Here is a 27,630-nt window from a genome sequence, read left to right as displayed (position 1 = left end):
TGATTTCCAAGTTCATTCCTTTATGATCTGAGAAAGTGTTGTGTATGATTTCAATCTTTTTAAATTTGTTAAGACTTGCTTTGTGACCCAGCATATGGTCTATCTTTGAGAATGATCCATGAGCACTTGAGAAAAAGGTGTATCCTGTTGTTGTGGGGTGTAATGTCCTATAAATGTCTGTTAAGTCTAGCTCATTTATTGTATTATTCAAATTCTCTGTTTCTTTATTGATCCTCTGTCTAGATGTTCTGTCCATTGATGAGAGTGGGGAATTGAAGTCTCCAAGTATTATGGTAGATTTGTCTATTTCCCTTTTCAGTATTTGCAGTGTATTCCTCACGTATTTTGGAGCATTCTGGTTCAGTGCGTAAATATTTATGATTGTTATGTCTTCTTGTTTAATTGTTCCTTTTATTAGTAGATAGTATCCTTCTTTGTCTCTTTTAACTGTTTTACATTTGAAGCCTAATTTGTTGGATATTAGTATCCAACCGGCAGAGTGGATTAAAAAACAGGATCCTTCTATATGCTGTCTACAGGAAACACATCTTAGATCCAAAGATAAACATAGGTTGAAAGTGAAAGGTTGGGAAAAGATATTTCATGCAAATAACAACCAGAAAAGAGCAGGAGTAGCTATACTAATATCCAACAAATTAGTCTTCTAGCAGTTTTATGGCCTTAGATCTAATGTTTAGTTCTTTGATGCATTTTGAATTAACTTTTGTATAGGGTGTGAGATGTGGGTCCTATTTCATTCTTTTGCATATGGATATCCAGTTCTCTAACACCATTTATTGAAGAGACTGTTCTGTCCCAGGTGAGTTGTCTTGACTGTCTTATCAAAGTTCAATTGTCCAAGGATGAGAGGATCTATATCTGAACACTCTATTCGATTCCATTGGTCAATATATCTATTTTTGTGCCAGTACCATGCTGATTTGACCACTGTAACTTCATAATATGTCTTAACGTCAGGTAGCATGAGACGTCCAACTTCATTTTTTTCTCTCAGGATACTTTTAGCTATTTGGGGCACCCTGACCTTCCAGATAAATTTGGTTATTGGTTTTTCTTTTTCTGAAAAGTAAGTTGTTGGCGTTTTGATTGGTATTGCATTGAATCTGTAAATCAATTTAGGTAGAATTGACATCTTAACTATATTTAGTCTTCCAATCCATGAACACGATGTGCCCTTCCATCTATTTAGGTCTTCTGTGATTTTTTTTTTTTTAACAATTTCTTGTGGTTTTCTTTGTATAGGTCTTTTGTCTCTTTAAATTTATTCCTAAATATTTTATTCGTTAGGTTGCAATTGTGAATGGAATTGTTTTCTTGATTTTCCCCTCAGATTGTTCATTACTGGTGTATAGAAACACTGCAGATTTTTGAGTGTTCATCTTGTAACCTGCCACTTTGCTGTACTCATTTATTAGCTGTAGTAATTTTGCTGTGGATTTTTTTGGGTTTTTGACATATAGTATTATATGATCTGCAAACAGTGAGAGTTTTCCGTCTTCCTTTCCAATTTTGTTGCCCTCTATTTCTTTTTCTTGTCTAATTGCTCTGGCTAGAACTTCCAACACAATGTTGATTAAAAGTGGTGATAGTGGACATCCTCATCTTGTTCTTGATCTTATGGGATAATTTTTCAGTTTTTCTCCATTACAGATGATGTTAGCTGTGGGTTTTTCATATATATTCCCTATATCATTTTGAAGATGTTCGCTTCTATTCCTATCCTTTGAAATGTTTTCAACAGGAAAGGATGTTGAATTTTGTCAAATGCCTTTTCTGCATCAATCAAGATGATCATGTGTTTTTTCTGCTTTGATTTTGTGATATGGTATATCACCTTAATTGATTTTCTTATGTTGAACCATCCTTGCATACCTGGGATGAATCCTACTTGGTCACGATGTATAATTCTTTTAATGTGGTGCTGGATTTGATTTGCTAGAATTTTGTTGAGGATTTTTGCATCTATATTCATTAGAGAGATTGATCTTTAGTTTTCTTTTCTTGTAGTATTTTTGTCTGGCTTTAGCATGAGGGTGATGTTGGCTTCATAGAATGAGTTAGGTAGGTTTCCCTCCCCTTCAATTTTTTTGAAGAATTTGAGCAGTATTGGTACTAATTCTTTCTTGAATGTTTGGTAGAATTCACATGTGAAGCCATCTGGTTCTGGACTTTTCTTTTTGCGGAGCTTCTTAATGACTGATTCAATTTCTTTACTTGTGATTGGTTTGTTGAGGTTGTCTATTTCTTCTCGAGTCATAGTTTGTTATTCTTGCCTTTTGAGAAAGTTGTCCATTTCATCTACATTGTCGTATTTATTAGCATAAAGTTGTTCATAGTGTCCTGTTTTTTACTTCCTTTGTTTCTGTGCGGTCAGTGGTTATGTCTCTTCTTCCAATTCTGATCTTATTTATTTGCATCCTCTCTTTTCTTCTTTTTGTCAATCTTGCTAAGGGTCCATCAATCTGATTGATTTTTTCATAGAACTAGCTTCTGGTTTTATTGATCTTCTCAACTGTTTTCATGTTCTCAATTTCATTTATTTCTGCTGTAATCTTCATTTTTCTTTCCTTTTCCTGGCTTTGTGGTTAGTTTGCTGTTTTTTTCTGTGCTTCTTCTAAGTGGACAGTTAATTCCTCCATTTGTGCCCTTTCTTCTTTTTGATATATGCATTTTGTGCAATAAATCTCCCTCTTAGCATTGCATTTGCTGCATCCTATAAGTTTTCATATATTGTAATTTCATTTTCATTTGCCTTGAGGTATTTACTGATTTCTCTTGTAATTTCTTCCTTGACCCACTGGTTGTTTAAGAGTGTGTTGTTGAGCCTCCACATATTTGTGAATTTTCTGGCACTTTGCCTATTATTGATTTCCAACTTCATTCCTTTGTGATCTGAGAAAGTGTTTTGTATGATTTCAATCTTTTTAAATTTATTGAGACTTGCTTTGTGACCCAGCATATGGTCTATCCTTGAGAGTGATCCATGAGCACTTGAGAAAAAGGTGTATCCTGCTGTTGTGGGGTGTAATGTTCTATAAATATTTGTTAAGTCTACCTCATTTATTGTATTATTCAAATTCTCTGTTTCTTTGTTGAATCTCTGTCTAGATGTTCTGTCCATTGATGAGAGTGAGGAATTGAAGTCTCCAACTGTTATGGTAGATGTGTCTGTTTCTCTTTTCAGTGTTTGCCACATGTATTTTCAAGCATTCTGGCTCAGTGCACAATATTTATGATTGTTATGTCTTCTTGCTGAATTGTTCCTTTTATTAATACATAGTATCCTTCTTTGTCTCTTTTAACTGTTTTACATTTCAAGTCTAATTCGTTGGATATTAGTATAGCTACTCCTGCTCTTTTCTGGTTGTTATTTGCATGAAATATCTTTTCCCAACCTTTCACTTTCAACCTATATTTATCTTTGCGTTTAAGATGTGTTTCCTGTAGACAGCGTATAGAAGGATCCTGTTTTTCAATCCATTCTGCCAGTCTATGTCTTTTGATTGGGGAATTCAGTCCATTAATATTTAGTGTTATTACTGTTTGGGTAATACTTTCCTCTACCATTTTGCCTTTTGTATTATATATATCATATCTGGTTTTCCTTCTTTCTACACTCTTCTCCACACCTCTCTCTTCTGTCTTTTCATATCTGACTCTATTGCTCCCTTTAGTATTTCTTGCAGAGCTGGTCTCTTGGTCACAAATTCTCTCAGTGACTTTTTGTCTGAAAATGTTTTAATTTCTCCCTTATTTTTGAAGGACAATTTTGCTGGATATAGAAGTCTTGGTTGGCAGTTTTTCTCTTTTAGTAATTTAAATATATCATCCCACTGTCTTCTTGCCTCCATGATTTCTGCTGAAAAATCTACACATAGTCTTATTGGGTTTCCCTTGTATGTGATGGATTGTTTTTCTCTTGCTGCTTTCAAGATCCTCTCTTTCTCTTTGACCTCTTACATTCTAACTAGTAAATGTCTTGAAGAACGCCTATTTGGATCTATTCTATTTGGGGTATGCCGCACTTCTTGGATCTGTAATTTTAGGTCTTTCATAAGAGTTGGGAAATTTTCAGTGAAAATTTCTTCCATTAGTTTTTCTCCTCCTTTTCCCTTCTCTTCTCCTTCTGGGACACCCACAACACGCATATTTGTGCGCTTCACATTATCATTCAATTCCCTGATCCCCTGCTCAAATTTTTCCATTCTTTTCAGTATAGTTTCTGTTTCTTTTTGGATTTCAGATATTCCATCCTCCAGTTCACTAATCCTAACCTCTGTCTCTTGAAATCTACCATTGTAGGTTTCCATTGTTTTTTTTTTTCATCTCTTCTACTGTATCTTTCATTCCCATAAGTTCTGTGATTTGTTTTTTCAGACTTTCCATTTCTTCTTTTTGTTCATCCCTTGCCTTCTTCATGTCCTCCATCAATTGATTGATTTGGTTTTTGAAGAGGTTTTCCATTTCTGTTCATATATTCAGAATTAGTTGTCTCAGCTCCTGTATCTCCTTTGAACTATTGGTTTGTTCCTTTGACTGGGCCATATCTTCAATTTTCCTGGTGTGATTTGTTATTTTTTGCTGGCATCTGGACATTAATCAGATTTCCCTGAGTGTGAGACCCAGCAGGTTGAAAGATTTTCCTGTGAAGTCTCTGGGCTCTCTTTTTCTTATCCTGCCCAGTATGTGGCATTTGTCTGTCTGCGGGTCCCACCAGTAAAAGATGTTGTGGCTCCTTTAACTTTGAAAGGCTCTCCCTGCTGTGTGCATGGTGGAGACAGAGGGAAGGTTATAGGCTGGTTTTAATGGCTTCAAATTGCGATGTCCTGGGATCTGAATTCCCTGAGAGAGGGACTCCACCTTAGTTGTGTTTCACCCCTCCCGTGGGGAAGATTCAAGTGGTAGAGAGCCCTTAAAGCAGCCTGTCTCTGTGTTTGGGGCAGTTGCACCTTGTGTAATCCTGGTGCTGAGCCCAGAGGCAACCGAGCCTCCATAGAAACAGCCATAGAAGGCTCTGTTTTGCCCCCTTTCCTCTTTTTCAGTTAGCCCAATAGACGACTTCCACCTTGATCAGTTTTGCCTGAGCTGGAGGCCTACTTCTAGTAGTCAGAATTTGTTCATTAACGCCACTATTGGTGTTTGGTTGGGCTCACCCACCGCTACTGTTTGGAGACTCTTACGTTTCCCTATGGGTAGACACCTGTGGGGGGGGGGCGCCAGTCACCAGTCCCAGCTTGGAAAACTCGTGATCTGAGACTCGTAGCTGGTCCGGGAAGCCACCCGCGAGGGAGGAGTATCGGCCACCGGCCGCCACAGCTTGGGAAACTTGCCTCTCCGAGACTCCCAGCCCATCCAGGAAGGAGGGAGGGAGGGGCGCCGGCTGCCAGCCACCACGGCCTGGGGAAGCACGTGCTGCTTGGGGAGCTCACCGCAGTGGATTCTCGCAGCCGGACCAGCCAATCCAGACTGGGGCACACTGTGTGTCTTGTCCCTACCATGGCCCTGGGAGCTGTTCTGCACTGTTTCTGGTTATTTAGTAGTTGTTCTGGAGGAGGAACTAAGATGTGCACACCTTACTAAGCTGCCATCTTGGCCCCTTCTCCTATTTGTCTTTTTCCCCAGCCTGATTTTGGGCAGGCTTTTAAAGGTATAAACCACATCCTGGGGTTTTTGAAGCAAGTAAGCAAGCAAGCAGGTACAGGAGCGGTTAGCTCTTTTGCAATAACAGGATGCTTGCTGGGTTTTGTGACCCTGATTTTAGCTAAGTTTTTAGCAATAGAAAATTTTCTCAACCCTTCACAGTATGTATCAGAACTTCATTCATTTTTTATGGTTGAGTAGTATTCCATTGTATGTTTATACCACATTTTATTTATCCATTGATAGACACCTAGGTTGTTTCCACCTTTTGGCTATTGTGAATAATGCTGCTGTGAGCCTTGGAGTTCCATGATCTGTTCAAGCCTCTGTTTTTTCAAGTACTTAGAATATTTACTTATGTTCTAATTTGCTAGCTGCCAGAATGTGATATACCAGAAGTGGAACAGCTTTTTAAAAGGGGAATTTAATAAATTGCTAGTTTACAGTTCTAAAGCCATGAAAATATCCCAATTAAAGCAAGCCTATAAAAATGCCCAATGTTAGACATCAGGGAAAGATACCTTGGTTCAAGAAGGCCGATGATGTTCAGGGCTTTTTTCTCAACTGGAAAGGCCCATGGTGAACATGGCGACATCTGGCAGCTTTCTCTCCTGGCTTCTTGTTTCATGAAGCTCTCTCGGGGGCGTTTTCCTTCTTCATCTCGAAAGTTCTCTGGCTGGTGGACTCTATCTTGTAGATCTGTCATGGCTCTGGTAGTTCTCTTGGCTATCTTGTCATTCTCAAGCTTTCTCCAAAATGCTTCCACTTTTAAAGGATTCCAGTAAACGAATCAAAACCCACCTGTAATAGGTGGAGTCACATCTCCTTCTAATGAAATGTTAATACTCACAAGTGGGTTAGTTGTATCTCCATGGAAATAACCTAGTCAAGCTTTCAACATACAGTATTAAATAGGGATTAGAATAAATGGTTGCATTCCATCCTGGCCAAAGAGGGGGAAAGAAGCATAATTAATAGAGTATCAGCAGCAGAAAGAGTTCAAATAGAGTCAAGAGGCTACTCTGGAGATTGCTCTTATGAAAGCTTCAGGTAGACCTTGCTACCTGCCATAACCTACCAACCCCCAATCAGGACCATTCCAGCCAATCCTAAAGAACACCTAGGGCAAAATATTAGATTCCACAAGGGTTCCAGTCACTAGAGTAACTTTCCAGAAACATACAACTTCCAAATCCTGGGTCCCTGGTCCAGATAAGTCTGAAACTTAGCCCAGCTTCTCCAGAACATCAGATAGTTCCATCTCCCTACCCCATATTAGTGACAGACCATTCCAATAAGAAAAATTTAGAATTGCCGTAGCCCAAACAACCCCAAATAGAGGGATGGAAAGATCAAAGGTGATGATGGAATTATACACAGAAGATAGAACTTAACAAATGAATATGAATGCTGAATCATTAAATTGATATCTCTTTTAGTCTCAAGTATTTTAGAGCAGCTAGAAGTAAAAACCTAGAATTGTGAAATTGTAACCCCTGTCAAAGACCAAAATATGTTCTACAACTAATTGTGGTGCTGTGCTTTGAAATTTGTAGCTTTTTTGTATATATGCTATTGTTCACAAAAAAGAAGGAAAAAAAGTCGATTGTGATGATAAAAAAAGTATTTAAACCCTCTAGCCTCCTATATTCTGGAGCAGTTAGAAGGAAGAATATGAGAGGATTGTATGGTAGCCCATGACAAACTTTGGGATCTATCTTGTAACCACTTTTTTTTTTTTTTTTTTTTTTTTTTTTTAAAGGAAAGACAGAGAGAAGGAAGGAAGGATAGAAGGAAGAAAGGGAAACATCTTTAAACATTTTCTTGTTTTATTGTATTTTGTTTTTCCGTTTTTTGTTACATGGGCTGGGGCCGGGAATCGAACCGAGGTCCTCCGGCATAGCAGGCAAGCACTTTGCCCGCTGAGCCACCGCGGCCCGCCCTTGTAACCACTTTTTGAGGAGTTCTTTGAAAACTATTGCTTTTTTATTTCTTTGCTTTGTATATATATTATACTATACAATAAAAAAGTTTTTTAAAAAAGAAAAGAAACAGTTGATTTTCAATTGATTTATTAGGATTAAGACATGGCTTTTCTAGGGTACATAAATCCCTTCAAATCTGCACAACCTAGAAGTAGAATTGCTTGATCATCTGGTAATTCTGTGTTTGATTTTTTGAGGAACCACCAAATTATTTTCCACAAATATGTACCATTTTACATTTCCACCAGCAAAGCATGAAAATTCCTATTTCTCTGTATCCTGACCACATTTGTTCTTTTTCTTTTTTTTAATAATAGACATCCTAGTGTGTATGAAGAGGTATCTTGTTTTGATTTGCTTTACTCTAAAGACGAATGAGGTTGGTCATCTTTTCAGTGGCTTATTGGCCATTTGCATATCTTCTCTGGAGCAATATCTATTCAAGTCTTCTGCCATTTTAAAATTGGGTTTTTGTCCCTTGACTATTGAGTTCTAAGTGTGTTCTTTTTATATTTTGGATATTTAAACACGTTAAATATATCCTTTGCAACTAATTTCCCCCCAATCTGTAGGTTCTTATCACTTTTTTGATAAAGTCCTTTGATGCACAAAAGTTTTTTATTTGATGAAATCCAATTTATGTGTATTTTTTTGTCTTTTGTGGCTTGTGCTTTGGGTGTTATGTCTAAAACATCATTGCCCCATACAAAGTCATAAAGATTTTCCCCTATCTTCTAAGATTTTTATGGTTTTAGCTCTACTATTTATATCACTCATCCATTTTGAATTAATGTTTGCATATGGTTTGTGGTAGCGATCATCCAGTTTTCTCAGCACCGTTTGTTAAAGTTACCAATCTTTTCCCATTAAATGTAGTTGGCAACTTTGTCAAAAATTAATTAGCCATAGTTGTGTGGTTTTAATTCTGAATTCTCAACTTTATTCCGTTGGTTTATATGTCTGTCCTTTTGCCAGTAGCACTGTTTTTTTCACTGTAGCTTTGTAGTAAGTTTGAAATCAGTAAGTATAAGATTCCATCTTTTTTATTTTTCAAGATTATTTTGGTTATTTGGAGCCCTTTACCTTCCTGTATGAATTTGAGGATTGGTTTTTCTATTTCCACAAAAAAGTCTTCTGGAATTTTTATCAGGATTGTATTGAATCTGTAGATTGTTTTGGGTAGTATTAAAATCTTAATAACATTAATTCTTCTAATCCATGAATATGAGATGTCTTTTCATTTATTTGGGTCTTCTTTAATTTCTCTCAGCAGTGTTTTGTAGTTTTCTAGCCTTCACCTCCTTGGTTAAATTTATTCCTATATACTTTATTTCTTTAGATGCTATTGTAAATGGGATTTTCTTTTACTTTCCATTTTGGATTTTTCATTGCTGATGTATGGAAACACAGCTGATTTTGCATATTGATCTTGTACCCTGCAACTTTGCTGAATTTGTTTTTTAGCTCTAGCAGCTTTTTTTATGGGTTCTTTGGGATTTTTATTACAGGATCATGTGATCATCAAATATAGATAGTATTACTTCTTTCTTCCGATTTGGATGCTTTTATTTCTTTTTCTTGCCTAAGTATTCCAGCTAGAACTTCTAGTACCATGTCCAAAAGCAGTACTGGAAGTGGGAATCCTTGTCTTATTCCTCATCTTACGGACAAAGCGTTCAGTCTTCCGCTATTGAAATGATGTCAACTATGGGCTTTTCATAAATGCTCTGTATCATGTTGAGGAAATTCCCTTCCATTCCTATTTTTCTGAGGGTATTATTATTATTATTATTATTATTATGAAAGGGTGTTGGTATTTTGAAATGTGTTTCTGCTTGATTGAGATAATGTAACTTTTTCCCTTCATTCTGTTAACATGGTATTTTAGTTTGTAAGCTGCTGGAATGCAATGTACCGGAAATGGAATGGCTTTTTAAAAGGGAATTTATTAAGTTGCAAATTTACAGTTCTAAGGCCATGAAAATGTCCAAATTAAGGCACCAACAAGAGGTTACCTTCACTCAAAAAAAGCTGATGCTGTCTGGAACTCATCTGCCACTGGGAAGGCCTCTGGCTGGTGTCTGCTGGGGTCTTTGGCTTCTGGACACCTCTCTAAGCGGCGAAGGCACATGGTGATGCCTGCTAGCTTCTCTCCTCATTTCATAAGGCTTCCCCCAGGAGTGTTTTCCTTTTCCTTCTGAATCTACAAAGGTCTCTGGCTATGTGGGATCTGATGGCACTTTCCAAAATGGTTTCCCCTTAATGGGCTCCAGTAAGCAACCCCACCTTGAATGAGTGGGAAAACATCTCCATGGAAACCATTCTAATCAAAAGTTACTACTCACAATTGGATAGGTCACATCTCCATGGAAACAATAAAAAAGATCCCAGCTAGCAAAACTGAATGAGGATTAAAGAATATGGCTTTTCTGGGTACACAAATTTCAAACTGGCACACATGGTATATTATATTGATTAACTTTCTAATGTTGAACCACCCTTGAATTCCTGGGATAAATCTTACTTAGGCATGGTGTATAATCCTTTTAATATACTATTAGCTTTAGTTCCCTAGTATGTTATTGAAGATTTTTGTATCTATATTCTTAAGAGAAATTGCTCTGAAATTTTCTTCTGATGACTATCTGGCTTTGGTGTCTGGGTAATGCTGGTGGTTTGATTTTAATAATATAAATTCCAATGTTGCTTTTCTGTGGAACTAGACACTGATAAGAATAAATTTATTATATTTGAACAAATAATCTTGAAAAATAATAATGGGGGATTGCCTTTCAGATATTAAACTATATTATATACTTACTGAATCTAGATAAAATCTGCACAACAATGAAAAAATAGTTGTCTCCTGTTCATGTTGACTGACCAGAGTCCACAAATCCTCCACTCTGCAGCCATTCTGACTACCCTGACCCCAACTTTCTACCCTTTAAGAACACTGAGAATAATTTCTCTGCATCAGTTTTTACTAGAGCCAATCACCTATCATGCACGGAACAGGGATCATACCCAAATAGCCCTTAGTCCCAATAACCAGGAAGTCCACATCAGTTAGAAAAATGGAGCCAGTGGGTGAAAGCTCATGAACTCAAAGAGCACAATGGACATATAACATGTATTGACTGGGCTCCCAAGAGTGACTGTATCATCACTTCTGGGGCAGATCACAATGCCTATGTCTGGAGTCAGAAAGTTGGTATCTGGAAGCCAACCCTGGTGATCCTGAGAATTAATTGTGCAGCCACTTTTGTGATGTGGTCCCCACTAGAAAACAAATTTGCTGTGAGAAGTGGAATGCGACTCATTTCTGTTTGTTACTTCAAGTCTGAAAATGACTGGTGATTAAGCAAGCACATTAAAAAGCCTATTTGTTCCACAGTCCTCAGCTTGGATTGGCATTCCAATAATGTTTTGCTGGCAGCAGGATCTTGTGACTTCAAATGCAGGATGTTCCCTGCCTCCATAAAAAAAGTGGATGAAAAGACAGTCAGTACGCCATGGGGCAGCAAGATGCCTCTTGGCCAGCTGATGTCAGAGTTTGGTGGCAGTGGCATTGGTGGCTCAGTCCATGGAATCAGCTTCTCTGCCAGTGGAGCCACCTTGCCTGGGTCAGCCATGACAGCACTGTGTCTGTTGCTGATGCCTCAAAAAGTGTTCAGGTTTCAACTCTGAAAATGGAGTTCCTGCCACTCCTAAGTGTATCATTTGTCTCTGAGAATAGCGTTGTAGCTGCTGGCCATGACTGCTGCTGCCAATGCTCTTTAACTATGATGACCGTGGCTGCTTGACCTTCTTCTCCAAACTAGACTGGATGCCAAAACAGAGCATCCAGCATAACATGTCAGCCATGGAATGATTCCGCAATGTGAATAAGAGGACCACAACTGAGGACAGCAATACAATATTGGAGACTACACCAGAATAGCATCACTCAAGTGTCTATATATGAGGCGGACAAGGAAGACTGTCACAAATTTTGTACTACTGGCATCGATGGAGCCATGACAATTTTGGATTTCAAGGCTTTAAAGTCTTCTATCCAGGGCATTCGAATAATGTGAAGCTGAGTGAACCTCCAGGATCTAGCATGACAAATTGCAACTGACCATAGCTCTGCCGCTTGCATGATGGGGAGGAAGCCAGCCACCAAGAAACACTGAGAACATAGTGTTCAAATATCATTTATGTGTTTGAATATAATTGGTGAACATGTTGGTTTTTTAAAAGAAGCAATAGCCTTTTTTTTTTTTTTGCTGTTTTCATTCCATTCTTGACTAAAGCTTCTCTTTAATCAGTTTATTATGGAAAATTGATACACTATCTTAAAGGAAGAGGTGGGGGTATGTAAATTGTCTGCTAGAAATTTAAGTAAAAATAATAAATGTTAAAAAGATAGTTGTCTAAATCAGAACAATCTGTTCAGAAAAACACTTTTTCATTTTCTATTTTTTTAAGTTGATAAAGTTCACTGGAGAACTTTGGAGTAAATATTAAATGGTTTGCAAAATTTCATGGGGTAGGGTGAGATGCTTCAGGGATCTGTCCCCTCACAGAAGCTTTGAACAAAAGCAAAAATGGTAGAAACATATATATTTTTAAGTTCCAGAAAACAGTTAAAGGACTGTAGTGCCAGGGCGAGCCCAAAATCAAGAAAAAGGCTACTTACAACCAGCAGGATCTTGTGGTGCCCTGACTGTACCTTATCTTACCTGCTCATCACAGAACCGGGCTGTGTTCCCAGTGTGGATCCTTGGTCCTGGTTCTGGAGTGAGCAGAGTAACCCTTGTACACAAATTGAGGGCATATATGTCTGGTCTGATCTTTCTGCTGATAGCCTGTATTAGTTAGGGTTCTCTAGAGAAACAGAATCAACAGGGAACACTTGCAAATATAAAATTTATGAAAGTGTCTCATGTGATCGTAGGAATGCAGAGTCCAAAATCCACAGGGCAGGCTGCGAGGCCGATGACTCCGATGGATGGCCTGGATGAACTCCACAGGAGAGGCTCACCAGCCAAAGCAGGAATGGAACCTGTCTCCTCTGAGTCCTCCTTAAAAGGCTTCTCATGATTGCATTTAGCATCACTAGTTGCAGAAGACACTCCCCTTTGGCTGATTACAAATGGAATCAGCTGTGGATGTAGCTGACGTGATCATGACCTAATCCTATGAAATGTCCTCATTGCAACAGACAGGCCAGCGCTTGCCCAATCAGATGAACAGGTACCACAACTTGGCCAAGTTGACACCTGTCCCTAACCATGACATAGCCTGAGGGGCTTGCCATCCCAGAGTTTACCCTGTGTGTAGAAAGTTCCACACAGAACTCTCCTATAGAAGGCCATGGGAGAGCAGTAATCTGCCTGGACAAGGAATTGCTATCTGTAGGACACACAGTGCAGTGCCCAGGACCATGAGGAAAACATTTCTTACAGGAGACAGGATGTTCCTATCCTAGGGGAATTTCTAGGGCCACCCAAACCCATAAGAGGCATGTGCAGAAAGGAGCCCCTCAGGTCTGTACCTGGTGCTCAGAACAGGGCTCCTTGTTGAGGAAATTCAGGACAATCTGCTCCTTGGCACTTAAAAGCAGTTCTTAGAGGCCTCTGTGTATCTCCTTTCTTGTGGACTAGAACTACTAATGACTAGGTTGACTTCCAGGACTAGGAATGCCCTCTTCACATACTGCTATGAGCAGTCCCCAGTTCTGGACTACATTTCCCAGAAGCTTCTATGGCCCACACCTTTTCCTACCCCTTAGGTGGCTGCTTATTTGCCCAGGGCCTCGGAGGAAGCTCAGACGTAATTGAGGGGATTGAGTGATATTTCACTGAAGCCTTGGTATGGCCGTGAATCTGGGTGGTTAAGATGGTTGTGCCCACCCAGTCTTGAGCAGATTTTTTCTGCTCTTCTGGACTACATTTCCCAGAAGCCTTCACAGTCATGCTGCTTGGGGCCGCAGTTGGTTGGTGGTGAGTTGGTGGGAGATGGGATGCAAAGGCTCATGGCGCCCGAAGGGGTGCAGCAGGCTGGTTTGAGGGGAACTCTGTTACAGAGTTCTGGGGGCCCGGAAAAGTGACCAGTGAAGAGTCCTGGGCCAGACTGGGGTCTTTCTCTAGCTTCTATTCTGGGCAGCTATTGGAGAGGTCCATGCTGCACCCCTGCACTTTTGGAAAAAAAGGATGTCATGGAGGTACCCTTGCAGAGGGTGGGGGTCAGGGCCCCTTGCCCTTGCTCTGGGGAGGCACTCTGGAGAGGGAGGGTGTGTTTCCAAGCCGGCATAGGAATGGTCTGTAGGTGTTAAAGAGATCAAGCGTATTGCAATGTTCTGGCCTCCTGCCTGCCCTGCAAGCAGGTACTACACTCCCCAGGCATAAATTATACACTCCGGGTCCAGTGTTTGGTGCTTGGTGTCTAGTACCTGTGGGGCTGTGATGGGTGCCCTTTTTGAGCTGAATTCCATGTGTCCCTGTGTGTGATAACCTCATGTGGCTGAATTGCCTATTCTGCTTTTGGGGCAGGTTGGGAAAGGGATAGGGCCCTCTCTTCATACTTTCTTGTTTGACACTGGGCAGTGTCCAACCGTGGATGGGTCCTGGGTGTCGACCTCAGATCCTGACCAAAGTATCCTCTGTACTTGCCTACTGAGCCAGAAGTATACAGCACCCACCACTAGCTCTCATGCTCAGTGAATGATGTTACACTCCACCCACTCCCCCACTGGGTCTAACTCTGGTGTGTTTGTGGAGGGGGTGTTTCTGGAGCTTGGGGCTAGGGAACATTTGCTGCTTCCACTACATTTATCTTTGACCCTGTCTTAGGGAATCCAGGTCCATAGAGATGCCTCCAGCTTGGAGAACAGGACTGCGCCACCCTGACTTCTGAGTCTCTGTAGGTAGGCCATGTCTTGGAATTTCAGGTCTGATGTGAGTGTAAGATCCTAAGCCTGGAAGACTCAAGTCAGGCTCTTATGGAAGAAGGAGGCCTCAGTCTGGAAGTCCCATTCACATACCACCCCTGCTCCCACATTCCCATTTGGGTCCCTTAAGGGTCACCTGTTCTTGTCTATTAAACTGAGAGGTAGTGGTAGAGTTGTAGGCTTCTCTGGCCTGCCTCTCATTGCCCGGAGTGGAGCAGGGGTCTGTTCTGACTTGGCCTCCTCTGGGTTCCAGGAAAGGACTGGTGTCTCATAGTTCCTTAACTCTTTCCCACCTTTTGCTTTCTTTAAGAACCTGGAGGAGGAGGCAGGGAGAGACATTGTACATCTAAAGTCACGGCAGAGGTAGGGTTGCATTTGCCGCTTTCTTCCAGGAAAGGGCTTCATGGTTTTCAGGACATGTGAGCATTTGTTAGCAGTGCTAATGCTGGGAAAGAAGGAAAACACTGGACAACATTAATAATGAATGAAAATACCCAAGAAATTATTAAATTGTATTTAAATACTAATAATGTATAGGGATTTGTAAGACATTTTGAAAGATTTTATCCAAGAGATTTTTTATATTAGCGATTTGGGAACAGGGGACGAAGGGAGGAAATGTGGAGCAGTTTTCCTAAAGCAGTCCCAGGGCTTTTTGTTTTATACACATTGTTTCAAATGATCTAGGCTTACCACTGCCTTGAATTTTGTTTATTGTCAGAATAATCTTGATAATGAAGTGTCTCAGTGATTTGGAAGGGAAGGTGAAAAACAGTTATGGTTACTCACTTCAATCTCATATTCTAATTTCTTTATTGTCCTTTCCCAGTAGCCTATTTGGTAACAGATTTTTAACAGCCTGGAATGCCTGCCTACCCTTTTCAGCTCTAGATTTCTTTTCCCCAAGATAGAAATAATCTCTTTCTAATGATTAAAGCAATATGAGATTCTTGCAAAGATTTCAAAAACTTTGGAAAGTTATTAAGAAAGTTTGTCACCCATGGTCCCACTATCCAGAAATATACACCGTTAGTATTTTCAAATTGTTTTATCTGCACATATGTGTAGGAGTGAGATTTTTTCTGAATTGGAATCATGCTAATAAAAGAAGCAACTAACTTTTTCCCCTTACAGAGGTTAATATCTTTTGATTGTCTGTACTTTTCTGTTTTGCCTCCTTGACTCAGATCTTTAAGGGCAGATGCTGGGTCAGTCATCTGTGTCTCCAGTACCCACACAGAGTCAAGAGTTACAGAGGATTTTGATAGAAATTTCTTTGATAAAATAACTTTGTTTGCAGAGCTGCTTTTCTTCTTTCTCTTCCTTCTACCTTTGTCCCTTATAAAGTGCTTTTCTCTACAGTGACCAACAGAGCAGACTGAGCTTCTTCTGCTCCCCTAAGTGCAGGGCTCAGCTCAGGGTTCTTTTAGAGAATCAAGAAATACTGGGCTGCTTCTACAAGAGTCAGAGGTGGAATGTGACCAGCTGCAGAGTTGGAGAAGTGTAGATTCAAAATCCAGCAACATTAGTACTGACTACGAGTTTGAGCAAATGACTTCACTTGTCCAAGATAAAGTTTCCTTTGAAATAGGATTCATGGACCTCTCCTGATGATTAATACATGTAAGGCACCAATAATGTTAAGTGCTCAATGCACACTAAATGTAGTTGCAATGCAGTGTGTATGCACACTGCTTTCTTGGCCTTAAGGCTGGGAGTAGGAGTTGGAAGGAATAATGCTATCCCAAAGGATTTGGGGAATGCATCCAGGCACTTGAGATCTGCTGAGTTTGTTAAGGTTGTCTAGCTCAGTATTGGTGATTTTTGATAGGGTCTTTGCAGAAAGAGGTTTCCATTTGGCTCCATTATGTCCTGGGGTTCTCCCATGGCCTCCAAATTACAGAACAAAGGTCTCTTCAGGGCATGTCAGAACAGGCCCCTCAGAGCTCAGATCACCTCATGACAGTGGGGAAATTTTTTCTGAATCCACTGTGCTACAGTTGAGTTCCCTGGGTTCAAAGGAGGCTAAGATTTGTTCATTTTCCCTCTAATCTCTGAGAGAGAGGGTGGGGTGGGAAGTGTATGTTTGTGTATGTTGGGGTACTGAAAGCAGAAAGGAACAGTGGAAAAAAATTCTTTCCCTTTCATTTGGTGACTCTAAGATCAGTTTGGTGACTCGGAGCTGCTTTTTCTTCATACTCTTGCTTTATGCTTTGCATTTCTCTAGGATGAACCCAGGAAATAAATTATCTGTTCTTACAATTCTAAAAACAATTATACATATGAGTTAATGTAACTTCTCTTATTCAATGAGTGCATTCTTTTTATTTTGGAAGATTTGTACAATGGATTTCTTTTTCTTGATACTTCCTTCCTCTTTGAACCCCTCTAGAAACAGTTCTTGCCGTTATTGTTAGTGAGTAGTAAAGACTTCTATCTCTTCATCAAGTGTCCTTCTGTTCTCCAATGAGTGTTTAGGTGGTCATTTAGCAAACCACTTACATTGCTTAAGTGTGTACCTATCCACCAGGAATGATAGAGTGAAAAACAATAGCAAATGTTACGGAATATTAGAACTCCCTTGTTAGATCTGTGGTCTGATGAAATGGAGATGAGTGGTTGTGCGACCACATGTTGCAAACTTGGATTTTCCAACTAAACAAGAAGGGAATTGATGTGATTTGTTTTAGTCTCAGTATCTGCTGATATTGCTAGTTCTCTGAGGTGTTTAGGATGGGGGATATGATAGGAGATATGATAGAGTATAGGTAGTTATGGGATATTCCCAAGGAATCTTGCAAGGTAGACACAAACCATTGTGCTCATTTTGAACTTCTGTCATGTGTGCTTATCTTGGGTCACATTGACGTGAGTCTGGATTGATCGCTCTAATTCTGTTAGCTTAGGAACAAAGAGAGTATAATTAAGGATAATTTGTGATAACAGGTGTAATTTGACTATTGTTTTTATTAAGAAGTAATAAATTGTTGAGAAGTAATGGCTCTGATAACTGCAAAAGAATCTTAGGAAGTTGTCCAAGCTCAGTTCCCCAAAATAAGAACATAGATAACTTAAAAGGTGTGTCATACAATCAATAAAACTAATCTTTATTTAAAAATTTATGGTGCTGCCATGCCAGAGACCCAATTTTAATTTCCAATACCTGCCCGTGCAAAAATTTAAACAAAAAAGAATTTTTGATGACATGGAAAAGTGATTAAGTTTACTATTGTAGCATATTTATGAGCCTGAAGTTTTAAAGAATTATTAAATTATGTAAATTATATTCAATCCATTTTTAGAAATAGAGATTTACATGTTTTTTACAAATTATTTAATGGGAGTATGGGAAGAAGGCACTTATAAGTGTTGCTAATTCTTTTGTGCTGGGCATATGGTATATAGTGTACTTAAAAGTACAGATTCATTTACTTGGAAAACACCAATTACTGGACTTTTATTAATAAACACTATTTCCAGTCCTGGGTAGATAATGAAAGTATTTCATTGTGCCAAAAGATTACATCTACATGAGCAAGAATGTTCAAGAACCTTGGGAGCACTTGGCTCTGGTCACCCTTGTTTCTGTACTTATGAACCATCTGTTTTAAAGGGTTCAGCACAGTCTTATTTCCAAGGATGATGTTCCCCACACATAATATTGCATACTCCTTTTGTTTTTTTTTCATTGCATCTCAAAGATGGTATTGTTCATTAATTTCACAAATAGTAGACTTACTTTATTTTGGGGCATAAATTTCAAATATGTGGCCATTTACTTCTCTCAAAAGGAGTGGAAATGCTTAGAAGCTGCTCAGAAACATTTGTACAGAGATGTATTGTTGGAGAATTACAACAACCTGGTCTCATTGGGTAAGTTTATCTGCCCCTCAAAATTCAGAATTAAGCCTTCTGGAATTTGTGTTCTTTTCTGTGACTATATCATAAGTGCTTTTCAAGTTCCAGAAATGAATTCTTCTTTCCAAAGAATGATTTATCACATATGGAGTTAGAATTAGGAATCTTTATCTTTCCTATTAGTCTACTTGCTTTTCTTTCTTGCTAATCATGGATTGCTTTTAATTTGGGAGCATTCACAGTGTATCTTCTTTTTTCTTGAGAAGGACTTTCTGATTCTAAGCCAGGTGTGATCTCCTTTTTGGGACAGAGTAAAGAGTCCTGGATGGTTAGGAGGAATGAGACAAATGCATGGTACCCAGGTGAGTGATGGTGAATCACGTAGGGGAGGCCATTGCAGGTGGTAATTGAGCTGGCCTGTAAGAATTCAGTATGTCTCAGATGTTATAGAAAACCCCCCTGAAAAGGCATGAGACCTGAAAAGAAAGTTAAAATGGCTTTAGCATGAGCCCCAAGATGAATCTCAATTTTTTTTCCTCTTACCACTCTCCTACTTCCCTTTTCTCATATTTCCCTCTCATGTCAGAGGAGAAGTACCCTACTCCTTCCCCTGTGACAATTATTTTACCTGTACTTTTGGGTTCAGTTTTGTCGTATCTTTTCTTGACAGCTTTATTGATATGTATTTTGTGTATCATAAAATTCACCATTGAAAGTATACAGATCAGTGCTTTGTAATGTCTTCACAGATTTGTGCAACCAGCACCATATTCTAATTTTAGCACACCCCATCACCCCAGTGTGAAACCCTGTACCCAGTACCAGTCTCTCAGTATCTCCTCAGCACCACCACACCCAGTCTATGCAACCACTAATTCACAAAAGACAATGTATTGTGTGATTTCATTAATAAAAAATAGAACAAGAACTCTATACTATTATTATAGACTTCCTGTTCTATTTTTTATTAATGAAATCACACAATACATTGTCTTCTGTGACTGACTTCTCCAATTTAGCATAATGTTTTCAAAGTTCACCATTGATTCAGTTTGCTAAAGTTGCCAGACTGCTAAAAGAGTTTGCTAAAGTTGCCAGAGTGCAATAAACCAGAAATCAATTGGCTTTTCCAAAGGGGATTTATTAGGTTACAGATTTACAGTTCTAAGGCCACAAAAATATCTGAATGAAGGCATCAGCAAGATGATACTTGGCCTCTGAAGAAAGTCCATCAGTATCTGAAATACCTCTGTCTGCTGGGAAGGCACGTGGATGGCGTCTGCTGATCCTTGCTCCCAGTTCATTGCTTTCAGCTTATGATACTAGTGGCTTTCTCTTTGTGTCCTGTGGGTCTTCTCGTAGTATCCCCAGGGTGTTTCTCTCTCTAAGCATCTGTGGATCCTTTCTCAGCTTCTCTGAGGCACACTCTGGATTTCATCTCTTAGCTTAGCATCTCCTGGGGTGTTTTCTGTCTCCAGACATCTGTGCTTTCCTCAAACTATCTTTCTCTTAAAGGTCTCCACTAAGTGGCTTAAGACTCACCTTGAATAGATGGGCTCACATCTCCATGGAAACAACCTAATCAAAAGGTCCCATCTGGGTGCACTCGTGGTTCAGTGGTAGAATGCCTGCCTTTCATGTGGGAGACCTGGGTTCATTTCCAAGACCATGCACCACCACCCCCCAAAAAAAGATCCCATCTAACAATAGTTCAGCCCTCACAAGATTGGATTAAAAGAATATGGCTTTTCTGGGGTACATAGCAGTTTCAAGCTAGTGCAATAACCCCTTGTTTTTTAGCATGTACCGGTTATTGACTCCTTGTTTTATCCAACTTTTAATTTTGAGATACTTTAAAACTTAGAGGAAAGTTACAAAAAACCCTTACAGAGAACTCCAATATATCCCTATGCCTCAAGGTACCTAGAAGCACCAATTTTAACATTTTGCCACATTTGCCACATCATTATAGCTATCCATCTAACAATCCATTTATCTCTTTGTCATTTGTCCATCTATCTGTCATTCCATTTTCTGAACAGTTGAGCATAGGTTGTTGACATCATGGTCCTTGAACACTTAATAATGCCGTATACATTTAAGACCAAGGATATTCACTTATGTAACCATATGAAGTACAATTGTTCAGTTTAAGATATTTAACATTCTTATAAAGCTTACAGTCCATATTCCAATTTTTTTTTCATATGACCCAGTATTGTCCTTTGAACCTTTTCTCTTCCCCAGTTAGATCCTGCCCAGAATCATGTATTGCATTTAATTGTCAATCCCTCTTTAGTTGCTTTTTCTTTCTTTTCATTTTCATATTGTGGAAACATATTTATAGAATATACTTACTATTTATTCTATAAATAGTATATCTCAACTGCTCCAAAGCATACCATTCAGTGGGATTAACTGCATTCAAATGTTGCAGTACCATCAACCTCACCACTAAAGCTTTCCCATCTTCCTAACTAGAAACCCTACACCCATTTTGTATTAACTTCCCATCCTACCCTACCTTCTGCCCAGACAGCTTGAACTTTACTTTCTGTTTCAATGAGCTTACGTCCTTGAAAAATATATTCTCTGATATTTTCTTTATAGTTACCATGGGACTCAAATTTAACATCCAAAATATGTGGCAATCTCATTTGCTTTGCTACCAACTTAACTTCGCTCAGATAGCAGATATGATCTGTACCTCTCTATCCCCCTGCCTTCATGTAGTTCTTGTTACAATTTATATGTTTATGCATTGAGTCCAAAAACAACAGATTTATCATTATAGTGTATGCGTTTGCCTTTTAGATCCTGTAGGAAGTAAGAGTTACAACCAAAAATAAAATACTATTGGTATTTATATTTTCACATTTTTAAATTCTTATCAGAGATCTTTTATTTCTTCATACAGCTTCAATCTATTGTCTGTTGTACTTTCTTTTCAACCTGCATAATTCTCTTTTATATCTCTTGCAGGGTCAGTCTAGTGGTGATGAACTCCCTCAGCTTTTGTTTATCTGGGAATGTTTATATCTCTCCCTCATTTTTGAGACATTTTTTCTGGACATAGAGTACTTTATGGGGAATTTTTTGTTTTCAGCATTTTAAATGTCATCCATCTATCTTCTTGCCTCTGTGGTTTCTGATGATAAATCAGTACTTAATCTTATTGAGGCTCCATTCATATGTGACATGTTGTGCCTTTCTTACAACTTTCAGAATTCTCTTTATCTTTGACATTTATTCAACAGTTGGATTATAATATGCCACAGCATGTGTCTATTTGGGTTTATCCTGTTTGGAGTTCATTGAGTTTCTTGGATGTATATGTTCATTTTGTTCATTTAAATTTGAAAATTTTTAGCTGTTATTTCTTTGAATATGTTTTCTTCCCCTGTCTCTCCTCTCCTTCTGGTATGTCCACAGTGCATATATTGGTACTTTTGTTGCTCCATGGGTTCCTCAGGCTCTCTTCACTTTTATTTGTTCTTCTTTCTGCTTGATGAAGAACTGGATGATTTTAATTGTCTTATCTCCAAGTTCACTGATTTTTTCTTCTGCCACCTCTAATCTGCAACTGAATGCTTTTAGAGGTTCTTTGAACATATTTATAATAATTGATTTAAAGTCTGTCTTCGGGAATGAGCCTGGCCCTGGCAACATGGGATTGACAGCAACTTCTTTTTTTTTTTTAAACTTTTTTATTGTGAAATATAACATATATACAAATAAAAGAAAGAAAAAGCAATAATATTCAAAGAACACTTCGACAAATAGTTATAGAACAGATTTCAGAGTTTGTTATGGGTCACCATTTCACTATTTCGGATTTTTCCTTTCAGCTGCTCCAAAACACTGGAGGCTAGAAGAAACATCAGTATAGTAATTCAGCAGTCATACTCATTTGTTAAATCCTATTTTCTGTCATAATTCCTCCTTCTCCTTTGATCCCTCTCCCAGTCTATAGAGATCTTTAGGCAATGTCAGTTCTGACTTTGTGCATGTTGAGAAGGGGTGACAGCAACTTCTTGACCAAAAGGGGGAAAAGAAATGTAACAAAATAAGGTATCAGTGGCTAAGAGAGTTCAAATAGAGTTTGAGAGGCTATTCTGGAAGCTACGCTTATGTGAGCTTCAGCTAGATTTTTCTACTTACCAGGATTTGCCAAACCCCAAACAAGACCATTCCTGTCAATAGTTAAGAACACCTAGGGCTTTGTCTGAGATTCTGCAGAAGTTTCATGCACTAAGATTATTTTCCAAAAACCTACAACCTCCACATGGGTTTCTAGGCCAGTTAAGTCCTGAAATCTAGAGGAGCCAGCATCTCCAAGAACATCAGATAGTTCCATCCCCCATCCCATATTACCAACACCCCTTTCCAACTGAAAAAGTTAGAATGGGCATAGCCCAAATACCCCTAAAGATTGGAAGAAGGACCAAAGGAGAAGGAGGAGTTATAGCAGAGAAGATAGAATTTAACAAATGAGTATGACTGCTGAGTCATTATATTGATATTTCTTTCAGTCTCCAGTGTCTTGGAGCAGCTAGAAGGAAAAGCCTAAATTGTGGAACTGTAACCCATACCAAACTCTGAAATCTGTTCTATAATTACTCGTTGATTCTGATTCACCTCTGGTGCCCCTTCACCTTCCTTTGTCAGTGCCACTCATTTTCTCTATTCTCATTCTTATTATTTTATTAAATTGTAGTGCAATGTTGAGAGCTGGTTAAATTGTTTACTATTTTTAGTTTATCACTTCTACCTTAGAACTTTCCTTTCTCCTGCATCATAAAATAAAAATCCCTGTTTTTCTTTCTTGTTATCTTGCTGAATAGCAGTGCAGAACAGAAACCAAAAATTCATCTCCAAAGAAGAGTAATTCTAAAATTAAATCATTGAAACAGAAGATAAGAAAAAGACATATAAGCTGTAACTTTGAGTACACCAGGCTCAAAGGTAACAAAGAAATCACGTTCTGGGAGGAAAGAGAAAAGGAAATTCAGGAAGGACACATCCGACAAGCAGTAAAAACTTCTGAAGAAACATCCACTTCCCTTCAGCACACACTGCATAAGCACACCAGAGAATTCATACAGGAGACAAATATGGTTAATCCAAGAAATATAATAAAGCTTTCAGGTACCAGTCATACCCTGTTCAACATGAAAGAATTCACAATAAGGAAAAAGACTCTGAATGTGGGAAAACCTTTAATAGTAGATCAGCCTTGAGGTAACACCAGAGAATTCATGATGGTCAAAAAAGTAATGAAAATAAGAAATATGCCTTTATTCATGACTCTGAAATTATGCAACCTCAGAAAATTAATGCTGGTGAGAAACCCCACAGATGTAAGGAATGTGGGAAAGTCTTTAATTCTAACTCACAACTTAGCCTACATCAAAGGATTCATATGGGTGAAAAACCCTATAAATGTAAGGAGTGTGGGAAGGCCTTTCCATCTACCTCACAACTTAATCTACATCAGAAAATTCATACTGGTGAGACACCCCATAAATGTAAGGAATGTGAGAAAACATTTTGTTATGACACACAGCTTAGTCTTCATTAGATAATTCATACTGATGAGAGACGCCATGAATGTCAGGAATGTGGGAAGGCATATAGTTGTGCCTCACAACTGATTCTACATCAAAGAATTCATACTGGTGAGAAACCCTATAAATGTAAGGAGTGTGGGAAAGCTTTTCTTTCTGATTCACATCCTATTTGACATCAGACTGTTCATACCAAAGAGAAACTCTATAAAATGTAAGGAATGTGGGAAGTCCTTTCATCATGGCTCAGAACTCACTCAACATCAGAGAGCTCACAGAGTTGAGAAACCCTATGAATGTGGGGAATGTGGAAAAGGTTTCACTTGTAGCACAGAACTTATTTGACATCAAAAAGTTCATACTGGTGAGAGACCCCATAAATGTAAGGAATGTGGGAAGGCTTTTATTCGAAGGTCAGAACTTACTCATCATGAGAGAAGTCATAGTGGTGAAAAACCCTATCCATGAGTGTAAGGAATGTAGGAAGGCCTTTGGTCGTGGCTCAGAACTTAATTGACACCAGAAAATTCATTCTGATGAGAAACCCTATGAATGTAAGGAATGTGGGAAGGCCTTTATTCATGGCTCACAACTTAGTCAACATCAAAGAATTCATACAGGACATAAGACTGAATGAAGAAATTTGGAAAAGCTCAGAACTTAATTGACATCAGAAAATTCATACCAGTGAAAAACAAAGCAAACAAAAAACCCCTATGATTATAAGGAATGTGGGAAAGTATTTCAGGCTCTCTTAATAAATTTCAGAGTTCATGCTTGCAGAAATTCTGAATATCAGAGTTCATATTGTGGATGTAAGGCCTGGAAGGCCTTTATTTAAGGGGTAGAATTTGACACTTGTTACTCATGAGAAACACAAATGTTAGGAATAAGGAGGGACTTGTGTCTCAAAATTTATGAGACATCAGAATTCAATCAGGAAAAACTTTAAAACTCCATGCATATAAGGAAAGTTGGGAGGCCATTTCTATGGCTCAGAATTAGGGAATTCATAACAAGGATAAACTTAGCAAGGCAAAGTATGGTTAAAATATTAACCATTCAAACCTCCTTCAATGTTAGGGACTTCACCACAAAGATCTAATAAATAGTACTTTTCTAGGAAATCTTCACTTGTCATTAACCATTTGGGAAACCAGAAGATTTATAATGTAAATTTCATATATATAGGACATCAGTTTTCTTTAGTAACAAGTTATCTGATAATTCATATGTGAGGAAGGCTGCATTAATATTAAAATGTAACAAATCCTTCTATCCCAATCAAATCTTCTTAAATATTAGCAAATTTGTTCTCTAGAACTAACCAGAACTGAATCAAAGTGGGAAAGAATCTAAATAATGTTTAGTCTTGATTTGTGCTCATTATTTTTCACTTGTTTTGTGAATTTCATAACTATGCCTAAATTTTCTGATTTATAAATTAGCAGTACTATCACCATATTTCTTTGTAGCATTGTGAGAATTAATAAAATTAACACATTTATATCATTTACAACAGTGCATGGCTTATGCTAATAGTGTGCTAATTGAGAGGTGCTTTTATTATTACTTTTCTTTACTATTTTCATAATTATGTAGTATTAGAGATCATTTAAGAGATGAAGTCCTTATGTATGGGGAAAAAAGTCCATCACCTTTTTTCTTTATTGAATATTAGATAATTCCCATCTGGGGAAAAATCAAAAGCAGCAAAGCTTTCATTCATAGCTAGTACTTCTGCATCATCAGGAAATTCATAATGTAAAAAAACTAAATAAAATATCTAAGAATCCATTGTTGTGAGATCAGCCATTAGAAACTTAGGAGGATGATTTAGGTGATTTATTAAACCCATCCAAACAACAAAAGACATGTGCCATATCTCTGATCTCTATTCTAGAGAATTAGGGAAAAGTCCTGATTGAAATCCATTTCTCCACTAGGAAATTTTAAAGACAGCTGTATAAAAATTATCATATTATTAAGGAAATGAAGGAAAATACTATTAGGAATAAGTGACCAAAAACCTTATATATCGGAATTTGTGGGATATGAACAAATACATACTCTGAGGAAAACTAACTAATTTTAGTATGTGTAGAAAATTGGGACAATTAAGGGCCAGAATACCCTCTGACTTGGTTATACCTGGTGTACTGCCTGCTCTCAGTAGGTTCTCAGTAAATATTTGTTGATCAAAGGAATGAGAAATTAAAAAATCAATCAACTCTAGAATTAAAAAAGCTCATATTATGAGTGCAAAACAGCTCACAAAAAGGGGAAAACTAGATTCATGAAATGGAAAAAACATTATTAGCTAAAATTTTTGAAATGAAAAGAGTGCATCCTAAGCTTTGGTAAGATTGCAAGAAAACTTCAAGCATCACAAATAGAAATAATATATAACTGCAAAAATTAAGGAGATGAAAGAAATCAGGTGGCTGTGTTGTAGCACACCTGTTTTCTGTCCATCGGTTATTAGCTTTCTCCCTTTGCAGGGAGAGCTTGCTATCTGCTTAAAGCTGTAAAGGCCAGATGCTTGCCCTCCTAGCTTACTTGCTTTGTGGCTGGGAAGATGTATGATACTCCTGGCCACAAAAAAATCTGAGCAGAGGTCTGCAAGTGGGTGCCAGTTAAATTTCCTTTCCCAATAAAATGGGAGGGAATGTGCCTTATATATAGGATATATGTCTGTGGGATACATGGAATTGTAGCAAATTTACAGTCAGTGGGGAAATAGCTTGAGATTGGCAGAGATTGGAATTACCTCTGTCCTTGACGTTGTTGAGCTTTTGAAACAATTTGAAACTGCCTTGTCCCTGGAATTATGTGAAATAAGAAACCCCATGCATGTCTGTTAAGAGTGAAAGCATCCCAAATGTTTACCTTTGTACTCTTTGTAATGTATGTGAATTATGGAAAATTATCATTTAAAATATTTTCACATATAAAGACCTATACTTATTTGTCCAGCTTTGAGTAAGAAGAGAAATTGTTTACACTAAGCTTTTTATGATATATTTAAAATCCTGGAAAAGCATTATTTTCTTATATATAGTCAACTCTGATTTAGGTAAGGTTCAGGAAATGTTTATATTTACATTCAGCATTTTTGGGGGGAGGGGCAGTGCATGGTCTGGAAATTAAACCTAAGTTTCCCGCATGAAAGGCAGGCATTCTAACTGAAAGGTTTTGGAGGCGTCAGAGAGAAAAGGCAGACAAAGAAACCTTAGAGTGAGGAGGTTTATTCCTGTGCTCCCAGGCAGAGCTCACAGAACCCAAGGTAGTGGCTGGTGAGTCCATGCCTGGGTCTTGATGTGGGTCTTATTGCAATGGTTCATCTCCTTGTTCCAGGAACTGCTTCTGCCTGCATCCAGAAAGAGTGGCACACTCTGCACAGCTTGAGTCATGGTGACCCTCCTCTTTCTCCCGACCTAACATTCCAGCCTTTTTGTGATAATAGGGCACTGAGATCTTTCTGGCTACTTCCTGCTGTATTGGGGTAGTGTGGGGTTATGGGCCAGAACCGTCATAGTCAGAAGAGGGGGCAGGTTGGCTATAGGAATCTGGTGAGGAAGGTAGGCGGTGATAATGATGCAGGAACATTTGGTTGATTGCC

General features: G+C 38.4%; 2 pseudogenes; both read left to right on the top strand.

Moving 5' to 3' along the window:
- The first annotated feature begins 9,494 nt into the window (after positions 1 to 9,494).
- On the top strand, positions 9,495 to 12,098 carry LOC143660071 (actin-related protein 2/3 complex subunit 1A pseudogene; annotated as a pseudogene).
- A 6,681-nt stretch (positions 12,099 to 18,779) lies between these two features.
- LOC143658379 (uncharacterized) lies at positions 18,780 to 26,959 on the top strand (annotated as a pseudogene).
- Positions 26,960 to 27,630: the final 671 nt, after the last annotated feature.

This window comes from Tamandua tetradactyla, chromosome 16 (assembly GCF_023851605.1).
Source record: "Tamandua tetradactyla isolate mTamTet1 chromosome 16, mTamTet1.pri, whole genome shotgun sequence".
Taxonomy (NCBI): domain Eukaryota; kingdom Metazoa; phylum Chordata; class Mammalia; order Pilosa; family Myrmecophagidae; genus Tamandua; species Tamandua tetradactyla.
The sequence above is the reverse complement of the archived record's forward strand: the minus strand, read 5'-3'. Positions and strand labels throughout refer to the sequence as shown.